Source organism: Triticum aestivum, chromosome 7D (genome assembly GCF_018294505.1).
Source record: "Triticum aestivum cultivar Chinese Spring chromosome 7D, IWGSC CS RefSeq v2.1, whole genome shotgun sequence".
Taxonomy (NCBI): domain Eukaryota; kingdom Viridiplantae; phylum Streptophyta; class Magnoliopsida; order Poales; family Poaceae; genus Triticum; species Triticum aestivum.
In genome coordinates, this window is record NC_057814.1 from 107,360,534 (window position 1) to 107,381,363 (window position 20,830).

Below are 20,830 nucleotides of genomic sequence, written 5' to 3' on the forward strand. Positions count from 1 at the left end.
CAGCGAGAGGCTAGATCCGGAGGCGGGGATAGCGGATTCAAAGGCCCACTGAGCTCGCCCCCCTCATGCTTCTATTGCGCTGCTCGTCTCCATAGTCCCTGTCCTGCTACTCGGGCCACAACTCACGGTCTCTAGTGCCATCGCTCTTGCCTTCATTCTGGATATGAGAGAGGAGCGAGACAAAAAGAGAGTAAAGAGGAAGACATTTTAGGTTTATATGTGTAAGTGGTGTCTTGGGTCCATGTATATGTACTTGTATGTACTTTTTTTTAACAAAGAAGGGTTTCCGTCTCCGATTTTCATTAAGGGAAACCAACAAGCGAGCTACAAGCACCAGTTTTTAGAACCAAAACATACTAGCCTACTACTACTAAAAAGCTAGAAACGTCTCGATCGCAACATACTTCTAAAACAGGCTCATACCATACTTCTAAAACAGGCTCATACATGGATAGGGAACTGTCACCGCTAGGGCGAAGCGGAACAAGGACATCACTACTAGGGAAAAGTCTAGCACTAGCGCGGGTTTAAGGGCTATCAGTAGTGTGGGGCACCGCGCTACTGATACGACGCTATAGCTAACCTTTAGTAGTAGCGCGGTTTGACACGCGCTACTGCTATACCTACTTAGTAGTAGCGCTTTTCAAACCAGCGCTGCTGCTAAGTGCTTTAACAGTAGCGTTTCCCTGTCCAGCGCTAAAGAGCGCTACTACTATATTTTCTCATATCTTTTTTTGCTGCGTATTTGCGATGTTTTTGTATAGGTTTTATACAGTATTCTAATCGTATCATAAACATGCAATATGCTCATCATATCATACACATAATAGTATCATCATATCATCCAACACAAATCATGTCGTCACATCATAATCACGATATAGCTATACAAGTTACATGACATGTCTCATCATATATAATGTAGTACTTCTTGAGGCGTCGGTTCGTATCCCTCTCTCGCACTAGCGTGAACCTAATTAAACTAACTACTGGCTGTCGCTCGGAAACCGGTACACCTAGGCCTGACACTCCGGTCACTCGTCGTATACTCCTGGTGTAGCACTTCTTCGCCCTTGATGATCTATGCACCTGCATTGTCACATGAGTCGATGATATGCAACATATATAGTTGAGCATCAAAAAGAGACAGACTTGGCAAAAATAGAAGCAACATATCATAAGCATAAATAACAAAGTTCATCGTACCAAAAATTCCCTAACTAGAGTGATCTTCGCTAGTTGAGGAAGACGGTTTAATTACATCACAAATAAAGTTTCGTCATGCATAACTCAAAGTTTCGTCATAGAGAAAGTATGGACTAAACGGACACATTGTCATTATCGTCGATCACTCCAACATGTCATGCCATCCATCCAAGTCAGGGAGATAGTCCCCGAGCGTAGTGAAAGGCTTCAGGTCGAGACGCTAAGCCGATACGCGTGTTCGCACGTCTTCCCGCGCCATTTGCCCTTCTTCATAGAACATCCCTGTTTTTTCGACGACCTCCTTCATGATGATTTGGGCAAGTTCACGCTGGATGTGATAGAACTCAGCTCGAAGTTGATGATCTGGGATATCTCCTAGGTTCTTTGCCCATTGCAGAATATGGGCATCGCCGGATCTAGGTGACATGCGAAGGTTCTGCTGATCCCGTCTGTACTCCAGCATGTGGTGGAGGACATAGAATCCATCACTAAGAGTACCACTTGGTTGCTGGATGCAGCAGAAGTCGGTCTTATGGCCGAAGGCTGGCACGCGGTTCTTTGTCTTCCTGGTCTTGATCTCTCCACCCCGTATGCCGTAGGTAAAGATAGCACTGTCGAGAACAGACTTGATGTGGGTGTAATCCTTTTTCTTCATGTTCTTCGACGAGTCCAAGTAAAGAGCGTGGGAGAATCGGGGTAAAGGATGATGAGGATGGCATGCCCGTCACTGCGCAAAATAAGTACACCTCAAATTAGCCTCCACACGTGCAAATGAATGATTGAAATCGAAGGAAAGATATCTGCGGATGACTTACATGGGATGATAAGGCACGAGAATCGTCTCCTTGTCCTTATTGGCGACCATGAAATCGGCGATGTAGTTACTCGCGTATTCACGGTGCTTTGGGCAGACTGCCAATAAGCCTTCGTGCATGAATACGGGTCAGCGACACAGATATATGGTATCTGCTCAATCCTGATGATGTGGTTCATGTGCAAGGCAAAAAGGTGAACAAACGTAAAATCCAGCCTTTTCAAGTGAAACATGTCGAAGATGTAATCGAATCGAAGGAAGAACTTTTCCGCGGGGAATGTGTCGACGTACAACCTTTGTTGCGGCACGTTAACCACGTAGAGCGGGTATCTTGGATTTTTCAAGGCGATCAGGCTTTTCTCTCTCTGCAGCACATCGTCATGAAGTCTCCTTACATCGCCGTACATGGCCTCTACCGCTGCCTTAGGTAGGACCGGATCACCGGGTATACGGTCTTGAACCCGAGGCTGCTGAGGCGGCTGGATCATAGAAGCATCTTTGTTGCCTTTTCTCGATCTCTTCCTATGCTTCTTTCCTACTGGAAGTGAGCCTGTAATATGTTCATCCTCTGGCAATTCAGGCACCAACTCATCACGCTCAATCCTTGAGTACTCATACTGCTGAGCCATCAATCCTCCGTCGCCAGAGGCGCCGGTATTGAGATACTGTAGAGGGACATCGTCATCCTCATCGATGGCATCATGCATTGCTTCTTCGATGGCGGTGACGTCATCAACCACTAATGGAGCCTCTTCCTCACCCGGCACGATAGGCGACGCTAATTGGGTAGGTGGGGTGTTGGTGTTCATACCTTGTTGAGTCTGCTTGCTCGTGGGTGTGCTCCCGGCCGCCTCCAGACGAAGCAGACTCTTCGGCCACAACAGGACCCAACGCTTCCAATCGCCAAGCCACCACGGGGTCTCATCGTCATCTCCTCCTAGTGCTACCGGAGGAGCCAAATTCTCATGCCCCGGTTTGACATTGTCCACGGAAACCTTGAAGACGTCAGGGGGGATCGGCCGGCTGTGGAACAATTGTTCCTTCGGCTTCATTATCGTCGCCTTCCTCACGTCCACCTTCTGGCCGCTGATGGTGTACAGTATGGTGCACGGGGTTACATCAGCCTGCAAAGACATGTCTGCGACATGAGACATCCGAAAGGCAATGGAAACGAGAGATTATACATATATTGAAGAGGGCCGGTGTGACAATTACCGTGAGGGCGTCGAGCTCAGCCAAAGACGAAGCACCGCCGAGCACGTCCGAGACAGAAGACGGGCTTCTATGAGCAGGTGCGGGAGCCGGTGTAGGAGCAGGTGCGGGAGCCGGTGCAGGAGCAGGTGCTGGTGCAACGCTAGTCGAGCTGCTCCCCAAGAAGTTGGAAAGGGGAAAGTCCGTTGCATCCTTATTTGGATTTTGCCTGGTCCAACTGACGATAGCCGGAACCAAGACACTATACGAAGCTGCAATCTCCTCTTTTGCGGCAGCTATCGCTGCTTTGACTGTCTCAGCTGATTTCTTATCAACCACAATCGCAACCTTCTTGTCGATGTTTTCTTCATTTAACCTCCGTCTTTCCTTTCTCTCCTCCGTGGTCTCACGGTAGTACTTCTTCCATGTGGCGCCGTCTCCAATGCCGTGCACGCGTCCATACGACGGCCGAGTGTCCACCGGGAGTCCTTTCAATATGTTCAATGCCCAGTTGAATGGGGTGTCCCACTTGGGCCTCGGCAACGCCTCAGATGGCGAGTCGCTTTCGGCCGCAATCCTGTGCTGCTCTTTCTACAAAAAGAACAAGGATCGTTTACAAATATGACTAAACGTGCAGTCAAATTGATCAGAAGCTAAAATTAGGGGGTAAATTAAAAATTACCAGCAGTCTCATGAACTCCGTCGTGACCGCGTCCATCTCGAAAACCTTCTTGACTGGGTCCCAACGGTACCGAGCCCTGATGACGCCACGCTCCTGCGGGACGGTGAACTCCGCCAAGGGGTCTGGGGTGCCCAGACTTTCGCGTTCCGCATCCTCCTTGGCCATATAGACCTCTTCCCCGCATAACCATGGCTTCCGAGGTGGTGGCACCCCATGTTCCTCTCTTGGAGCCCCTTCATATACTCCGACTTTTCTTTGGCAGCTTCGACAACACAAGCCGCCTTGAATATTTCAAACTGCTCATCCGTAATTGTCGGATTATCCTTTATAATCTCGGAGTAGGGTTCCTTTTTGTCGATGATTCGATGTTTCACCCTTACTTTCCAGGCGGACAACGCGGTGCTAAACTTGCTCATGGCGCGTTGTTTATCTTCTTCATTGCCGGGTCTTTATCTGGATCAGTATATTTGATTTCATCCCGGCCCGGGAACAAGAATACCTGGTGCAACTTAGTTAGGAGCGACTGCTTCATATCTGGTATCTTCTTTAGTTTCTCATCGTTGATGGTGGCGTTTGTCCGTAGGATGCAACCTATTTGATTGCCGTAGCACGCGCGCGCTTCCTCAGGCTCTTTTGGCTCAAAATTGCCGTCGTCCACCTCCGTGACCACCAGTCTATTAGTAGGGATGGCACCCGCCGGGTTTGGGTACGGGTGGACACTAGTAGAAACAGGGCTTTGGTCCAGGCCGGGCCAGCCCATTAGTCCCGGTTCGGTCACGAACCGGGACCCATGGGGGCATAGGTCCCGGTTCGTGAGTCCATGGGGCCGGCCGGGCCTCGTGGGGCATTGGTCCCGGTTCGTCTGTCCCCTTTGGTCCCGGTTCCAGACACGAACCGGGACGAATGGGCCTCGCTCCTGGCCCACAACCATTGGTCCCGGTTCGTGGCTGGAACCGGGACCAAAGGGGGTCCTTTAGTCCCGGTTCCAGCCACGAACCGGGACCAATGAGATGCCTATATATACCCCCTCGCCCGTGAGCAGAGCACTTCACTACTCTATTTTTCTAGCCGGCCGTTGGAGAGCTTTGTGGTGCTCTAGCTCACCTCCTATGCACATGAGGTGTTCGATGAAATGCTCGAGCCACACTTAAGCTTTCTCCTCTCGAAGCTCCTTGTCCAAGCTCCATTTTGCTCGAGATTTGTCTAGATTTGGCGGTCTGTCCTGTCCCGTCCTCGTCCTCACCGCCGTTGATCGCCCGCGCCGATCTCGTCACCGGCACCACCGTGGTGAGCCTCTTGATCTTATCTTCTTTCTAAAAGAAAAAAGTTCTTACTTGTATGATTTAGATAGATACTTGTGTAATTTTCTTACTTTTATTATTGTTTGTTATTATATAGTGTGATGGTTTTGGTATCCGCCTCCGTCGGACCTCGTCCTGTCTATGATTCGTATGTGGTATATATTATCTTTTATAACTATTTGGTTCATTTATTGTTTATGACAATTATGCCGACCAACGTGACATATATTTTTTATCTAGGAGGTATGTGAACCAGAAATTCCAACCGACCCTATTGTCGAGAGGTTAAATTTAGTTGAAGAAGAAAACAATTACTTGAAGGAAAAATTAAAAAAAATGAGGAGGAGAAGATGATATTGGAGTTGCATGTTGCGGATGTCATCGATGATCACAAGATCAAGATGGATGCAATGCGCTTGAAGATTAGAAAGATTAGAAAATATGCCATTCATACGGAGGCTTCGTATCATTATGCCATTGGATGAATTGTTACCTTGGTTGCGATTATGATCGCCTTTGTTGTTGCATTGAAATGTTTTAGATAGTTTCAATGTATGGTTTAATTAGATGCTCTCGAGAGCTATATATTGTTCAATGAGAACAATGTATGTACTTTGGTTTTAATGTGATGATGAACTTCTATTAATTTGGTAACTTATCTATTCATGATGTTCTGTAATGGTTTTTGACACACTTAATTATATATAATGCACGCAGATGAACCGATAATGGATGTACGGTAACAGACGCACCTCCGAGTACATTGAGGGCGTGCATAATTTTCTTGCATTGGCTGAGGCAAACAAGCAGAATGGTTTTATGTGTTGTCCATGCCCTAGCTGTGGGAATACGAGGTCTTACTCCGACTCGAAAACCCTTCACACCCACCTGCTTTATAAGGGTTTCATGCCACACTATAATGTTTGCACCAAGCACGGAGAAAGAGGGGTTATGATGGAAGACAACGAAGAAGAAGAGGATGATGATAACTATGTGCCCCCTGAATACGGTGATGCTGCAATGGGGGAAGCTGAAGATCAAGAGGAACCAGACGATGTGCCCGATGATGATCTTCGCCGGGTCATTGTTGATGCAAAGAGACAGTGCGAAAGTGAAAAGGAGAAGCTGAAGTTCGATCGCATGTTAGAGGATCACAAAAAAGGGTTGTACCCCAATTGCAAAGATGGCAACACAAAGCTCGGTACCGTACTAGAATTGCTGCAGTGGAAGGCAGAGAATGGTTACCTGACAAAGGATTTGAGAAGCTACTGAAAATATTGAAGAAGAAGCTTCCAAAGGATAACGAATTGCCCGACGGTACGTACGCAACAAAGAAGGTTGTATGCCCTCTAGGATTGGAGGTGCAGAAGATACATGCATGCCCTAATGACTGCATCCTCTACCACCGTGCGTACGAGAATTTGAACGCATGCCCGGTATGCGGTGCATTGCGGTATAAGATCAGACGAGATGACCCTGGTGATGTTGACGGCGAGCGCCCCGGGAAGAGGGTTCCTGCCAAGGTGATGTGGTATGCTCCTATAATACCACGATTGAAGCGTCTGTTCAGAAACAAACATCATGCCAAGTTGATGCGATGGCACAGAGAGGACCGTAAGAAAGACGCGAAGTTGAGACCAACCGCTGACGGGTCGTAGTGGAGAAAAATTGAGAGAAAGTACTTGGAGGAGTTTGCAGGTGATGCAAGGAACTTATGGTTTGGTTTAAGCGCGGATGGCATTAATCCTTTTGGGGAGCAGAGCAGCAATCACAGCACCATGCCCGTGACTCTATGTATCCATAACCTTCCTCCTTGGCTGTGCATGAAGCGGAAGTTCATTATGATGCCAGTTCTCATCCAAGGCCCTAAGCAACCCGGCAACAACATTGATGTGTACCTAAGGCCATTAGTTGAAGAACTTTTACAGCTATGAAATGGAAACGGTGTACGTGTGTGGGATGAGCACAAACAAGAGGAATTTGACCTACATGCGTTGCTGTTTGTAACCATCAATGATTGGCCTGCTCTCAGTAATCTTTCAGGACAGACAAACAAGGGATACCACGCATGCACACACTGTTTAGATGACACCGAAAGTATATACATGGACAAATGCAGGAAGAATGTGTACCTGGGGCATCGTCGATTTCTTCCGACCAACCATCAATGTCGAAAGAAAGGCAACATTTCAAAGGCGAGGCAGATCACCGGAAGAAGCCCGGCATCCGTACCGGTGACCACATACTTGCTATGGTCAATGATTTACAAGTAATCTTGGGAAAGGGTCCCAGCGGACTATCTGTTCTGAATAACGCTGAGGGACGCGCACCCATGTGGAAGAAGAAATCTATATTTTGGGACCTACCCTACTGGAAAGACCTAGAGGTCTGCTCTTCAATCGACGTGATGCACGTGACGAAGAATCTTTGCGTAAACCTGCTAGGCTTCTTGGGCGTGTATGGGAAGATAAAAGATACACCGGAGGCACGGGAGGACCAACAATGTGTGCACGAAAAAGACGACATGGCTCCAAAGCAGTATGAAGGTCCTTCCAGCTACGCTCTTACCAAAGAAGAGAAGGAAATCTTCTTTGAATGCCTGCTCAGTACGAAGGTCCCGTCTGGCTTCTCGTCGAATATAAAGGGAATAATAAATATGCCAGAGAAAAAGTTCCAGAACCTAAAGTCTCATGACTGCCACGTGATTATGACGCAACTGCTTCCGGTTGCATTGAGGGGGCTTCTACCGGAAAACGTTTGATTAGCCATTGTGAAGCTATGTTCATTCCTCAATGCAATCTCTCAGAAGGTGATCGATCTAGAAATCCTACCAAGGTTAAGGACTGATGTGGCGCAATGTCTTCTCAGTTTCAAGCTGGTGTTCCCACCATCCTTCTTCAATATCATGACGCACGTCCTAGTTCATCTAGTTGACAAGATTGTCGTTCTGGGCCCTGTATTTCTACACAATATGTTCCCCTTTGAGAGGTTCATGGGAGTCCTAAAGAAATATGTCCGTAACCGCGCTAGGCCAGAAGGAAGCATCTCCATGGGCCATCAAACAGAGGATGTCATTGGGTTTTGTGTTGACTTCATTCCTGACCTTAAGAAGATTGGTCTCCCTCAATCGCGGTATGAGGGGAGATTGACTGGAAAAGGTACGCTAGGAGGGGACTCAATAATATGTAGGGACGGGCATTCTTGGTCTCAAGCACACTACACAGTTCTATAGAATTCTACCTTGGTGACCCCGTATGTCGATGAACACAAGAATATTCTGCGCTCCATACACCCGGAGCAGTGTGACAACTGCATTACATGTGAACACATCAGGAATTTCGGCAGTTGGTTGCAAACACGTCTCAGGGGTGACAACACTGTTTCTGATGAGCTGTACTCGTTGGCCAAGGGACCATCTTCGACTGTATTGACTTACAAAGGGTATGAGATAAATGGGAATACATTTTACACGATTGCCCACGATCAAAAGAGCACTAACCAAAACAACGGTGTCCGCTTTGATGGAGCAACCAAGAGGGGAAATGACACATATTATGGTTACATAGTGGACATATGGGAACTTGACTACGGACATGATTTTAATGTCCCTTTGTTTCAGTGCAAATGGGTCAATCTGTCAGGAGGCGGGGTACAGGTAGACCCACAGTACGGAATGACAACAGTGGATCTGAACAATCTTGGGTACACAGACGAACCATTCGTCCTAGCCAATGATGTGGCGCAGGTTTTTTATGTGAAGGACATGTCTACCAAACTGAGAAAAAGAAAAGATAAGGAAGCAAATACATCATACGATGAGCCAAAGCGCCACATAGTTCTTTCAGGAAAAAGAGACATCGTGGGATTGGAGGGCAAGATAGACATGTCTGAAGATTATGAAAATTTTCATGAAATTCCTCCCTTCAAAGTCAAGGCTGACCAAGCACCCTGTTAAACGATGAAGAATATCCATGGTTACGGTGCAATAAGCAAAGGACACAAGCGAAGAAAAAGTGAAGATTTTCTCTCCACAACTATTATGATGATGCCTTTGATCTAGAATATCACTGCAGTTACATGTGAAGAAATGAAATGCCTTTTGTAACAGATGAGTTTCTGTATGAAACCCTGATACTTCGAAAGAGATTGTCCGTTTTGTACACGAAGTGCATCCAGTTTTTGCCGTAACCCTCTCAACTTTTTAGCACTTGCTATGTGGGTGAAATGATGACACCATGCCAACTTTCAACCTTTTTAGAGTTCATTTGTAGTGCTTTTCAATTTCAGGGTCATTTAGCTCAAAAAAAAAACAGTAAATGCATGAAAAATACCAAATGAAGTCAGAAAGGGTTGAAAATTGATGATGTGGCTTTGAATGGTGCATTTTGAACACACAAAAAGTCTGGAGTTCAAATAAGTTCAACAAAATGAAATCCCTTTGTAACAAATGAGTTTTCGTCCGAAACCCTGATACTTCGAAAGAGATTGTCCATTTTGTACATGAAGTGCATCCAGTTTTTGCCGTAACCCTCTCAACTTTTTAGCACATGCTATGTGGGTGAAATGATGATACCATGCCAACTTTCAACCTTTTCAGAGTTCATTTGTAGTGCTTTTGAATTTCAGGGTCATTTAGCTCGAAGAATGAACTAATAGCAAAAAGAATGAACTAATAGCAAAATGAATGAACTAATAGCAAAAAGAATGAACTAAAAATAATCAATTAAAATATTCTGTTATGATCAAACTAAAACAAAACTATAACATTCTTCAATAGCAAAAAGAATCAACTAAAAGCTTTAATAAAACTCTAATAGCAAAAGGAATTAACTAAAAAGCTTTCATAAACCTCTAGTATTTTTGAAACTAAAATTATATAATTTATGCAACTAAAATTTTCAAAGTATTTTATGTTCAAAACATTAATGGCAAAAAAAAATTTCATAAAGAATTTTTTTGTTAGAAACTTTAATAGCAAATTAAAATAACAAAATCTATTTTTGATTAAACAAACATTTAAAATAACCTAAAAATTACCAAATTGAATATAATAATAAAACACAATAACATTTAATAGCAGGAAAAATAATCACTCAAAAATCTATTTTTATAGTAAAGTTATTCACAAACTAGTGATTTACACAAATTTAAAAGAATTAAAATTTAAATTATTCAAGTTTAAATTATTCAAATTTGAAAATTAATGGCACTAACAGAAAGTCTATAATTTTTGTGACCTAACAGCAAAAAGAATCACTGAAAAACTATAAGTATTTAGCTGTAAGTAGTAAAAAAAAGCAAAAAAGAAAAAAAACAGAAAAATGCCACCTACTGGGCCACCATGGCCTGAATACGACTAGAAACCCAGCTAGTTGGGCCAGGATTCATGCCCGCAGAAGGCCCAGCAGGCCCACAGGCATAATAGTGTGAGATTAGGCCCGTAGGCCTGTAGTTGAGAGGAGTTCGAGAGAGATGGCGGAGCAGAGCTTATAAACCACACTCGAGGCGTCTCAGCTAGCGAGGTGGGACTAAACATCCCATTGCACCGCGGCTGTGCCAGGCGCAGGCCATTGGTCCCGGTTGGTGCCACGGACCGGGACCAATGCAGCCCTTTGGTCCCGGTTCGTGGCACCAACCGGGACCAATGCCCACCTTTGGTCCCGGTTCGTGCCACCAACCGGGACCAAAGGGCGGGAAGTAGAAACCTTTGGTCCCGGTTGGTGGCACGAACCGGGACCAAAGGTGGGCATTGGTCCCGGTTGGTGCCACGAACCGGGACCAAAGCTTCATGTATATAAGAAACACTTGTGTGAAAATTTTGGTTTTCATCTCGCGGTTCCCCCCGACGACGCCGACCCCCTCGACACCGCCAGGCTGCCCCGACGCCGTCGCCGTCGCCCGTGCCCCTGCCCCGCCCCGAGCCCACGCCGACGCCGTCCGCCGCCCACGCCGTCGCTGTCCGCCGCCCCAGAGCGCGCCCGGCCGCGCCCCTGCGCCCCGGCCCGCCCCCACCGTCGCCGTCGTTGCCGGCTCCCTCGCGCGCCACCCCCGCCGTCGCCCTCGCCAGCCGACGCCGTTCGCCGCCCCCGAGCGCGCCTGGCCACGCCCTGCCCCGGCCCGCCCCCGTCGTCGCCCTCGCCGACGGCCTCGCCGCCCTCGTCGTCGCCCTCGCCGGCCGCCCCCGATGTGAGCCGCCGCCGCCCCGGCTCTTTTCTGAGCATTTTTTTGTTCATATGTGTTTTCTTGTTCATATAATGTGTATTACTTTTTTTGTTCATAGCATTTTTTTGTTCATCTTATATTTATATTTACTAATTGGAAGCATCATTAGAGACTCCACGTTAATCCACATCATCAAGATTAATTAAGCCATTAGATCTAATTTTTAATGGTTAGGATTGACTAATGATTAAAATCAAGTGCACGCTCTGCGTAACTTCCTCCTGTAACCAACACCCTGCATGACCACCTCCCGTATCAACTCAGGTCTCGTGCTCTTTCAAGAAAAAATAACTAACAACCTCCCGTAATCAACTCAGATCTCATGCTCTTTCAACAACAAAACACCAGACCCGAAGCCTTCATCTTCTCCAAATCCACGTCTGCTTTGCCCTAAAAAAACAGGATCGCCATCTTCTCGACCATATCGTTTCCTCACCCTCCCTGTCGTACGGTGTAGCCTCCCCCTCCTCTTCTCAACTTGGCCATCGTCTGATTCCTCTCAAGTTTCAAGATGAAGATGGCGCGATGGGCAGGGAGATATGAAGGGGTCTGCAGATTGAAGGAAAAATAGTAGACAGGTGTGGCCACAGTTCACCTCACACAATGCAGGCAAGTAACCTGTATCAGATTGAATCCATGCTCTGTCCTAAATCCCATTGAATCCAGGAAGTTGGTGTTGGTAGATGTCTATCTGTCAGCAGTCAGCACTGCACACCACTATATTCGGTACTATAGAAGCGGAGGAGACGCCAAACATATGGTAAGCATCATCTCCAGCGTCACCATGTAATTTGTGCAGTAGGACTCCTACATGAGCAGTTGAACACAATCACACACCTAGCAAAATCTATGATTGTCTGCAAGATAGTTCAGATTGAGGTTCATATTGGGAGGGTTTCAGATGTTTTTCCATGTAAGGTGCATCTCTACATCCCTAATAAGCATGCTTGGTTGCTAACATCTGGTAATGCCAAATTTGTTTTGTACATGTCCATCTATGAGCAGTCTGATTAAGGGTTATCTGTAGGAAAGATGATGTTTCTATTCTCGCGGAGCTACCACAGATCGCCATAGTAGGGCTTTGTTTTCTACAACTGCAATTAAAACATCGGTCGACAAGTTCAATTTTATACCAGTTCACTTTGATTCTTATAGAAGGCTCAGCGTAGGTGTTTTTCTATGTTACCCAATGTTACCTGATGTCTGATGGGTTTAGTTGGCATTACCTATGTAGATGACTTAGATGTTGTATATATTGTTTCCTCTAAATACACAATAAATCTTCAGTTATCTGGATGGTATGTACTCTTAGTCTACCTTGCATTAGCCAAAGAGAATGGTTTTTTGGAGCTAGGTATGATGCATAGACATAGAATATTTTCGTACACTGTCAGGATAATGTCTAGAGTGAATTCCGCCTTTTACCCCCTATTTTGTCATTATTGACACTAATTACCCCATTTAGCGAGATTTCATCCGTTTTACCCCATTTAGTAAAAGTCTTGCCACAATTTACCCTGTTTAAAATTTATGATCGTTTTGACCAATGAGTCCCAATTGTAAGGTCCAACTAGCATATGCCACATCAGGATGGTTTTTACTTATTTTTCTGCACACCGAACCGCATCGCCTAGCTTCTCCTGACCGGTCAGGCTCGATATGATCGCACCAGAGCAGCTCGCCGGATGGCCAAGTCGCCCAGGTCGGGCCGCACCACACTGGCCTCCATTATCCATGGCATGCATCACACACATGATCCTGCCCTAGTCTGGCCCAAAACCACTGCCTCATTCGTTAGGAGGGGGTAGGACGACCGACGACGTAGGCGTCGAGCGGCAGGCAAGGCTTCAAGGATTGGCCGCCGGCGATTGGCAGAGCAAGCGGCAGTCAGTACGGCAATCTTCTTCCCTCCCATGCATGGACGCATCCTCTGTTTCTCACCCCTGGTGGTTAGGTTTTTTGTGGCTAGATTTTCTCTCATTCTGGGATGCATATTAGATAGGTTTAGGCTACTCGTTTCTAGTTCGAAAAAGTATTGCGATGAGATGACTATACTTGATCAGCGTGGCATGCTCCCATTGAATAAATTATAGGAGAAATAGTTACTGATATAATCTGAAATCATATATGTTTTTTTTTCCAGTTTTATCATATGGAAAGTATGCATGATTCTGGGGATATTAACAGTGGTGTAAATATACTACTTCACTAACTCTCATGCACGTAAATATATGAATACTTAGTCAAGCATGAACTAGGTAAGTGATGTTTTAGAAGTATCCTTTTCCGTGGTAACAAATACGTCGACCCGTAGAGAGTTAGTATGTTTCCTGAGCCGCACTGGTGTGATCATATCGAGCATGGACGGTCAGGAGGAGAAGCTAGGGCGATGCTAGCTGGACTTCATAATTGGGACCCATTTGTTAGAATTTCACAAAATTTTAAGAGGGTAAATTGTGGCAGCACTTTTGCTAAATGAGGTAAAACGGATGAAATCCTGCTAAATGGGGTAATTAGTGTCAAAATTGTCAAAATAGGGGGTAAAAGCCGGAATTCACTCTAATGTCTAATAGAGTACTTTCTGCATGCGAAGATACTTTGAGTAGTCGATCAGCTTGCAGGTTGTATGTGAATGAAGATCTTTCAGAGACCAATTTGTTGTTTTGAAAGGTCTGATGCTTTACATTTCTTTTGGTTCAGTGTCAACTACTAAGGCTGCCGCCACAAGCCATGATGGCCGGCTCCCGCCTATTTGTCAATTTCTCATACTGCTGCCTCGCCTCTTCTCTTCTGCAGCTTTACCAAGGTGGAGAATCAGTTGGGCACATCAAACCTCCTGCATCCTATTCCAGTTGCTGGAGACAAGAACTATTACTCCCTGGTAGCTGGCCTAAAAAACAATATGATGTGTGTAAGAAAAAATATTCACAATTTTATTTTATTACCATCATTTGTGTTGAGTTTCATTCATATACATGTATTGACCCCCTTCTTCAAATTTGGCTGGCAGATGCAGGATGAACTCCTACCACATGTTCGCATAAACACAATTCAAGAGGAATTGGCGGGATTCTTTCTGGACCACGTCATCAATAAAGCCAGAGAATACCATGTGGAAATTGAGATAGACATGAGATGTTAGGGATTGTAAGAGATCTTATATTGTATATATGTACCTAGTAGCGTCGGATAGATATACAAAAACTTGTTGTTCGAGCAATCTCTCAGAGAAAGAGAGGTCACTCCTCTTTGTATATGTTCATGATGATCTTGTAATTAATGGTTCCTTCATTTGCTTACTAGCTAGCATGTCGAGTTCTCTCTATACGTATAGTAGCTAGCGTCGACCAAGCACGGAGATAAGAGAGGACGCTTCTCTCTATTAGCTAGCTAACACCCTAAATCAACCCCCCAAAACCCCCAAAATCCACCCCTTAAAAAAACAAAAACCTCAGCTCCTGCCAGCTGCTGACGCATGGATGCCTTTTGGTCCCGGTTGGTGTTACCAACCGGGACTAAAGGTGCTCCTGCCTGGGCGCCCCGCAGTGGCCACGTGGAGCCCCTTCTATCCCGGTTCATAAGTGAACCGGGACTAAAGGGTTCGGGCCTTAGTCCCGACCCTTTTGTCCCTGTTCCAGAACCGGGACTAAAGACCCTATGGAACCGGTGCTAATGGACCGTTTCTACTAGTGGGAGGATCCCCATACCCTTACCCGTCGCCCCAAACCTTACCCATTACTCGTACCCATATCCATTGATGGGTACAATTTTTTCCCATACCCGTCACCCATCAGGGTAAATGGGTACCCACGGGTAAAATACCCATATTTGCAACACATCTATTTGAGCATTACATAGTCATAAACAACAACTTATAATAATAATTTATAAACAACGACACATTATGACAACAACACATTCTCATGAACAACAACACTTATATTTGTAAACAACAATAATTATTTGTACACACCAACACATTAAGGCAGCTGGCTGCTACGAGCCTGTGAGGTAATCCTAGACGTTAATCACGCAGAAATGTATCCATATAAGGAACGAGGCACTTATGGACATCAATCACCTAGATATGTATCACGTATGGGATTGAGGATGTGGGCTCGTGGCTTCGTTCGTGGGCTAGCTACGGGATTTATGTACATAATATAATATGTTTAATATGTGGATAAATAATATTTAATGCCTGTTTATCAGATTATATGCGGGTACATGGGTGCACGGGTATGGGTTATACTAAACCATACCCATACCCACTATACCCGATGGGTTTTAAAATTTCCTATTTATGTACCGATGGTATGTTTTTGACCCATACCCTTGCCCTAATAGGGTTTTTACCCGCCGGGTACGCGGGTAATGGGTACCCATTGCCATCCCTATCTATTAGAGATGAGCTGGTTTGGGCGCCATTGCCTCTTCGGTTTCGGTTCTATACCGGCTTTGCCAGTCTCGGTGCCGGTCTCAGTGCCGGTATGGGTCTCAGCGCCAGTCTCGGTGCCGGTCTCGATGTCGGTCTCAGTCTAGGATGTGACAGGTGGGCCCTGCAACAACCGTTGCTCGTCGAGAAGGTTCAAATAAGCGTCTGCCGCCTCGTAGACGTTGCAATCACCAGAACCCTGTCCTTCATCGTTGCTAGCCATGTTTCCTATGATTAAATCTAGTCAATTAATTCTAGACCTAATAAAATGAATAATGACATAAAAAAGGCCTATGTTTTGCAGGAACGTTGATTCATTCCTTGCGGCAAATCCCGTGCACTCGATATGTCCTAGTTTGTAGCACAAGTCATGCCGAAATTCACGGAAAATTTCGGCATGACCTTTGCTAAAAAGTCAACAAATCGAGCACCTGAAATTTGCCGGAACGGAAATGAATCAACATTCCGGCAAAACATAGGCCACTCGGCTTCATTCCCTGGAAACAACAAAAGGCCACTTGGGCACAATCGAACCACTTCAATGTTGCATATAACATGAGCAAACACTATTGAGGAATTTGCATATAACATGACCACTTCAATGAAAAGATATAATTAACCATGGGTGGATTTGGGCCCCAGGCAGCCCAGGCCGTTGCCTGGGGCGTGGGAAAATTTGTCGGCCTATATTAAGATAAAAACAAAATTCGGCCTGGGGCGCAGCCCAGTTCGAAGCCCCGACAGCGCAGGCCGACTGGCCCAGGCTCGCACTCGCACCGTCGCACGCAGTCATGCAAACGCCCTCTCCCACCTGACGAACCCTAGGCCGTCGCCGCCCGCCGCCACCGGCGCACCGCCACTGCCTGCCGCAGCCACCGGAGGCTCCGTCCGGCAGCACCCCCCTCACTTCCAGTCTTCGTTCCAGCCCCCACCGCCCCTCCCCGTTCCAGCGCCCCCTGATGCGCTGCTGCAGTCTGCTGACCTGCTGTACTGCGGCTGCTAACTTGTCCGCCCCGCCGTGTCCGGCGAGGGCGCGAAGCGGAGACCCTGGCGTCCAGCGAGGTAGTCCTCTCCTCATTCCTAACTTCCAAAGTCCTCAATTCCTGCCACATTATCACTGTTTGTAGATGATTTTAGTTGTAGAAACCGATGGCTTGATGCCCTGTTTCTGTTTGTAGATGTCATATTGTCACTGTTTGTAGATGATTTTTGTTTGTAGATGCCCTGAATATTATGTTTGTTTTTTCTTATTTTAGTTATACAACATAGGTTGCCTTTTGTATGCCTTGAAACTGGTGTTTTTTCTAGGTAATTTTAGCCTTTAATTTCTCGCCTGGGGCGTCAGCAAATCCTGGGTCCGCCATTGTAATCAACAATAATGGAATATGCAAATGAACATCAATGACATATATCATATAACATCAATCTTGTTTTTCGTTTACATAGCAACAATTACTTTAAGCAAGTTTTTGAAAAGAAAAACAATTCTGTTTTTTGTTTATAGCTAAATTCCATAGCTACTGTTTTCTATTTATAGCTAAATACTTTTTTTTGTCTAAAGCTAAAAGTCTAGGGATCATCTTTAAAATAAAACTTGCCTAAATTATTTTCCTTGAAAAATAGTGGTCTTTTCAAAAACCAAAAACCTTTGCAAAATGACCTCACTAAACACTTAGATGCCTAGGATAGAACCCAAATTCTGTTCTAGCTATTCCTCACACACACACACACACACATATTATTTTCTGTTCATCCATATTTTTTAGAGCAAATATTCCAACAATGCTTGACCTTATTAGAAATTGCAAAGGAACTCCATTTTCTCTAACCCTTCTGACCTCACCAAAATTTCCACAGCAAGACCTTAGTACCTACACCCAATTTCTTAAAAAATATTCAGTTCCATACTCCAAATAATTCAAATTTCATTTGAATGAAATTTGGACCAGATTCAGGTCCATAGTCCAAATAAATTTTTATAGCTAAATGCTACTGTTTTTTGTTTATAGCCTCTATTAATTTAAAGCTAAATGCTACTATTATTTATATGCCCTCTGTTAATTTAAAGCTAAATGGAATTACTGTTTAGGCATTTTCATAAAAATTGCCCTAGCTAATTTCCTAAAAAAAATTGCTAATCTTTTTTCCTAAATGCTAAAAAAATGCCTACTGCCCTAAACAAATCTAGGGTTCATTTGAACACCTAGGGTTCATATGAACATCATCGCGCGCGCGCGCGCACACACACACACACACAGAGAAGGGCAGAGGAGAGGAGAGGGAGAGGCTTACGGTCCGCGGCGAGGGCGGGCTCGGGGTCGGGCGGCGACGGTCCAGGGAGGGCTCGGGCGGCGGCGGCGAGGTCGAGGGCGGCGGCGGTGAGGTGGAGGGCGGCCTCGGGCGGCGGCGGTGAGGTCGAGGGCGGGTTCGGGCGACGGCTGGCGTCGAGGGCGTGCTCGGGCGCAGGGCGACCGACGGCGGCGACAGATCGAGTCGGGGGAGAGGGGGGAAAAGGACTCAACACAAGTTTGAGCCCGCGCGTGTGGTTAAGTCAAACTAGCAGTAGCGCTGGTAGGAAAAATGCGCTAGCGCTGGTAGGAAAAACGCGCTACTGCTACAGGAAGTAGCTATTTATTTTCCTTTTTCCCCCTTTTATCTAAGGAACTTAGCTATAGCGCGGGAACGTAAAAAGCGCTACTGCTAACGTAGCTATAGCGCTTTGTGAGAACAAGCGCTACTGCTATGCCTTTCTCCTCTATTTTTCTTTTTCTTTACATTTTCTTTTTTTATTTCTTCTTTTTCTATTTATTTCATTTTAATTTACTTTTCTATTTATTTTTCTACTTATTTTCTTTTTCTCAGCAGTAGCGCCCTACAGCAGGAACGCGCTACTACAAGGCTCTTAGCAATATCGTGCTTTCTTCAGACTCGTTACTACTATTCCTAGCCTATCGGTAACAGTGTGGGAATTATAGTAATAGCGCTTTTTCGCGCAGAAGCGCTACTGCTACAGCTATAGTTGTAGCACGCTTTCTTGACATGCGCTACTACTAAGTAGCAGCAGCGCCTTGTTTTGACCATCGCTACTGCTATACCTCTGTGTATAAGGTTTTCCCTAATAGTGCATCACCAAAACCAAGCCCTTACAAATTCAAAAGAAGATCAACAGGAACAAACCAAAAGCATCAACAATGCACACCTAAACTACCATCAACTACTGCATCAAAGTAGAAATGCAACCATGCCATCATCCGCTCGCTTCAAGCTTCATGTAACCTTGGCACGTTATATCTCCACCCCTGCGCTGATTTGTAAACTTCACTTGCTACTCGTTATAGAAGCTTTGAGTCCAGCTCCAGCTCCCTTTTGTTTTGCTCCTTTGTCTGCAAAATAGACCATGTCATGATCCAGTTTGTCATCATTTGAATCAAAGTCATAGGATCATCATACATTTTGTTCTAAAAAATAATTGCATTTCGACATTTCCATATTGCCCAAAACATAGCTGATAACCCAGTCATAACTAATTTCTGTTCTGCTTTCCTAAAAGTTTTAATCCACCTCACGAAACAACCTTCTACAGATATAGGAGTGGATTTCAGATCAAAAGTACATCTTAACAAGCTCCATAACAATGAAGCGTCCGGGCAAGAAAAGAACAGATGGTCTATGTGTTCATCTTTCCCACATAGCACACAATCTTAGACCCCTTCTAACCTTTTTTTAAATCAAAGAGCCTTTAGTTAATATGCTTCTTTTGTTTATTAGCCAAGAAAAACTTTAATTTTCGCAGGTGCCTTCACTTTCCACAAGAATTTTTGCGGATAATTGCAATTATTTGTAATCAATTTCCTATATAGGGACTGAACTAATTTTTTTTTGTCCCCAATAAGAGTCCATTCAACTTTGTCTCTACCCTCACCCATTTCAATTTCCTCACATCTGTCTTTGAGATTGTTCCAAAGTTGTAAAGTTTCCCATAGAGAGTTCTTCTAAACCTAAATCCCGCCAACCTTTTGAAATAGCCTCAGCCACATTATCTTATAATCAAAGCACAGATTATACAATCTAGGATAATCATCCATCAAAGCATGATCATCCACCCAAATATCTTCCCAGAATCTAGTACTAGTACCATCCCCTAGTTTTTTCCGAGCAAATTTATAGAAGATAACTTTAACTTTTAGTAAACTGGCCCAGAACTGGGAGTCTCCCCGTTTCTTTTTAACTTTGGATATGCAACCATCAGGTATGTATTTGTTAAACAAGACAGCTTGCCACAATCCTTCTTCACTCTCCAGCTTCCAGAACCACTTTGCAAGTAAAGCTTTGTTCATAATATCCAGATTAAGTATCCCCAGCCCCCCATAATCTTTAGGAAGACAACATACTTGTCATTTCACTTTTTTTGTCCTCATCTTCCTGCCAGACTAGTCTTTCCCTATAAAATCCTGCTTTCTTCCTCACACCAACTGGCAAGGGATAGAAGGACATCATAAACAAGGGCATATTAGTCAAGCAAGCCTATACCAGGGAAATTCTACCAGCTATAGATCCTAGTAGCTTGCCTTGCCAACAACTGCATCTTTTTTCAATTTTTTCTATCACCCTGCTCCAATGTTTGTTTTTGATTCTATTATCAGAAACAGGTAGACCCAATTATTTCATAGGTAAATCTCCCATTTTACATGTAAAAATTTCTTGGTATAGTTTCCTTTTTTCATTGGCTTTTCCAAAAAGAAGTTCACTTTCGTGAAAATTTTATTTTCATACCCGACATTTGTTCAAAGGCATAAAGAATGAACTTCAGATTTTTAGCACTTTCAATATCATCTTGTATCAAGAAAATAGTGTCACAGCATATTGTAACATATTAACTCCTTTTATTATTATTATTATTATTATCACCTAACATCCCTTTAATTAGATCATTCCCTCTAGCATTATTCAAAATTACAGCCAGAGCATCAGCTGCCAAA

General features: G+C 44.8%; 1 long non-coding RNA gene across 1 annotated transcript; it reads left to right on the top strand.

The window, feature by feature from the left end:
• Positions 1-11,743: 11,743 nt before the first annotated feature.
• On the top strand, positions 11,744-14,483 carry LOC123168371 (uncharacterized). The gene is made up of 3 exons (XR_006484299.1): positions 11,744-14,086; positions 14,213-14,323; positions 14,427-14,483. It is a non-coding gene; the product is annotated as an uncharacterized lncRNA (long non-coding RNA).
• Positions 14,484-20,830: the final 6,347 nt, after the last annotated feature.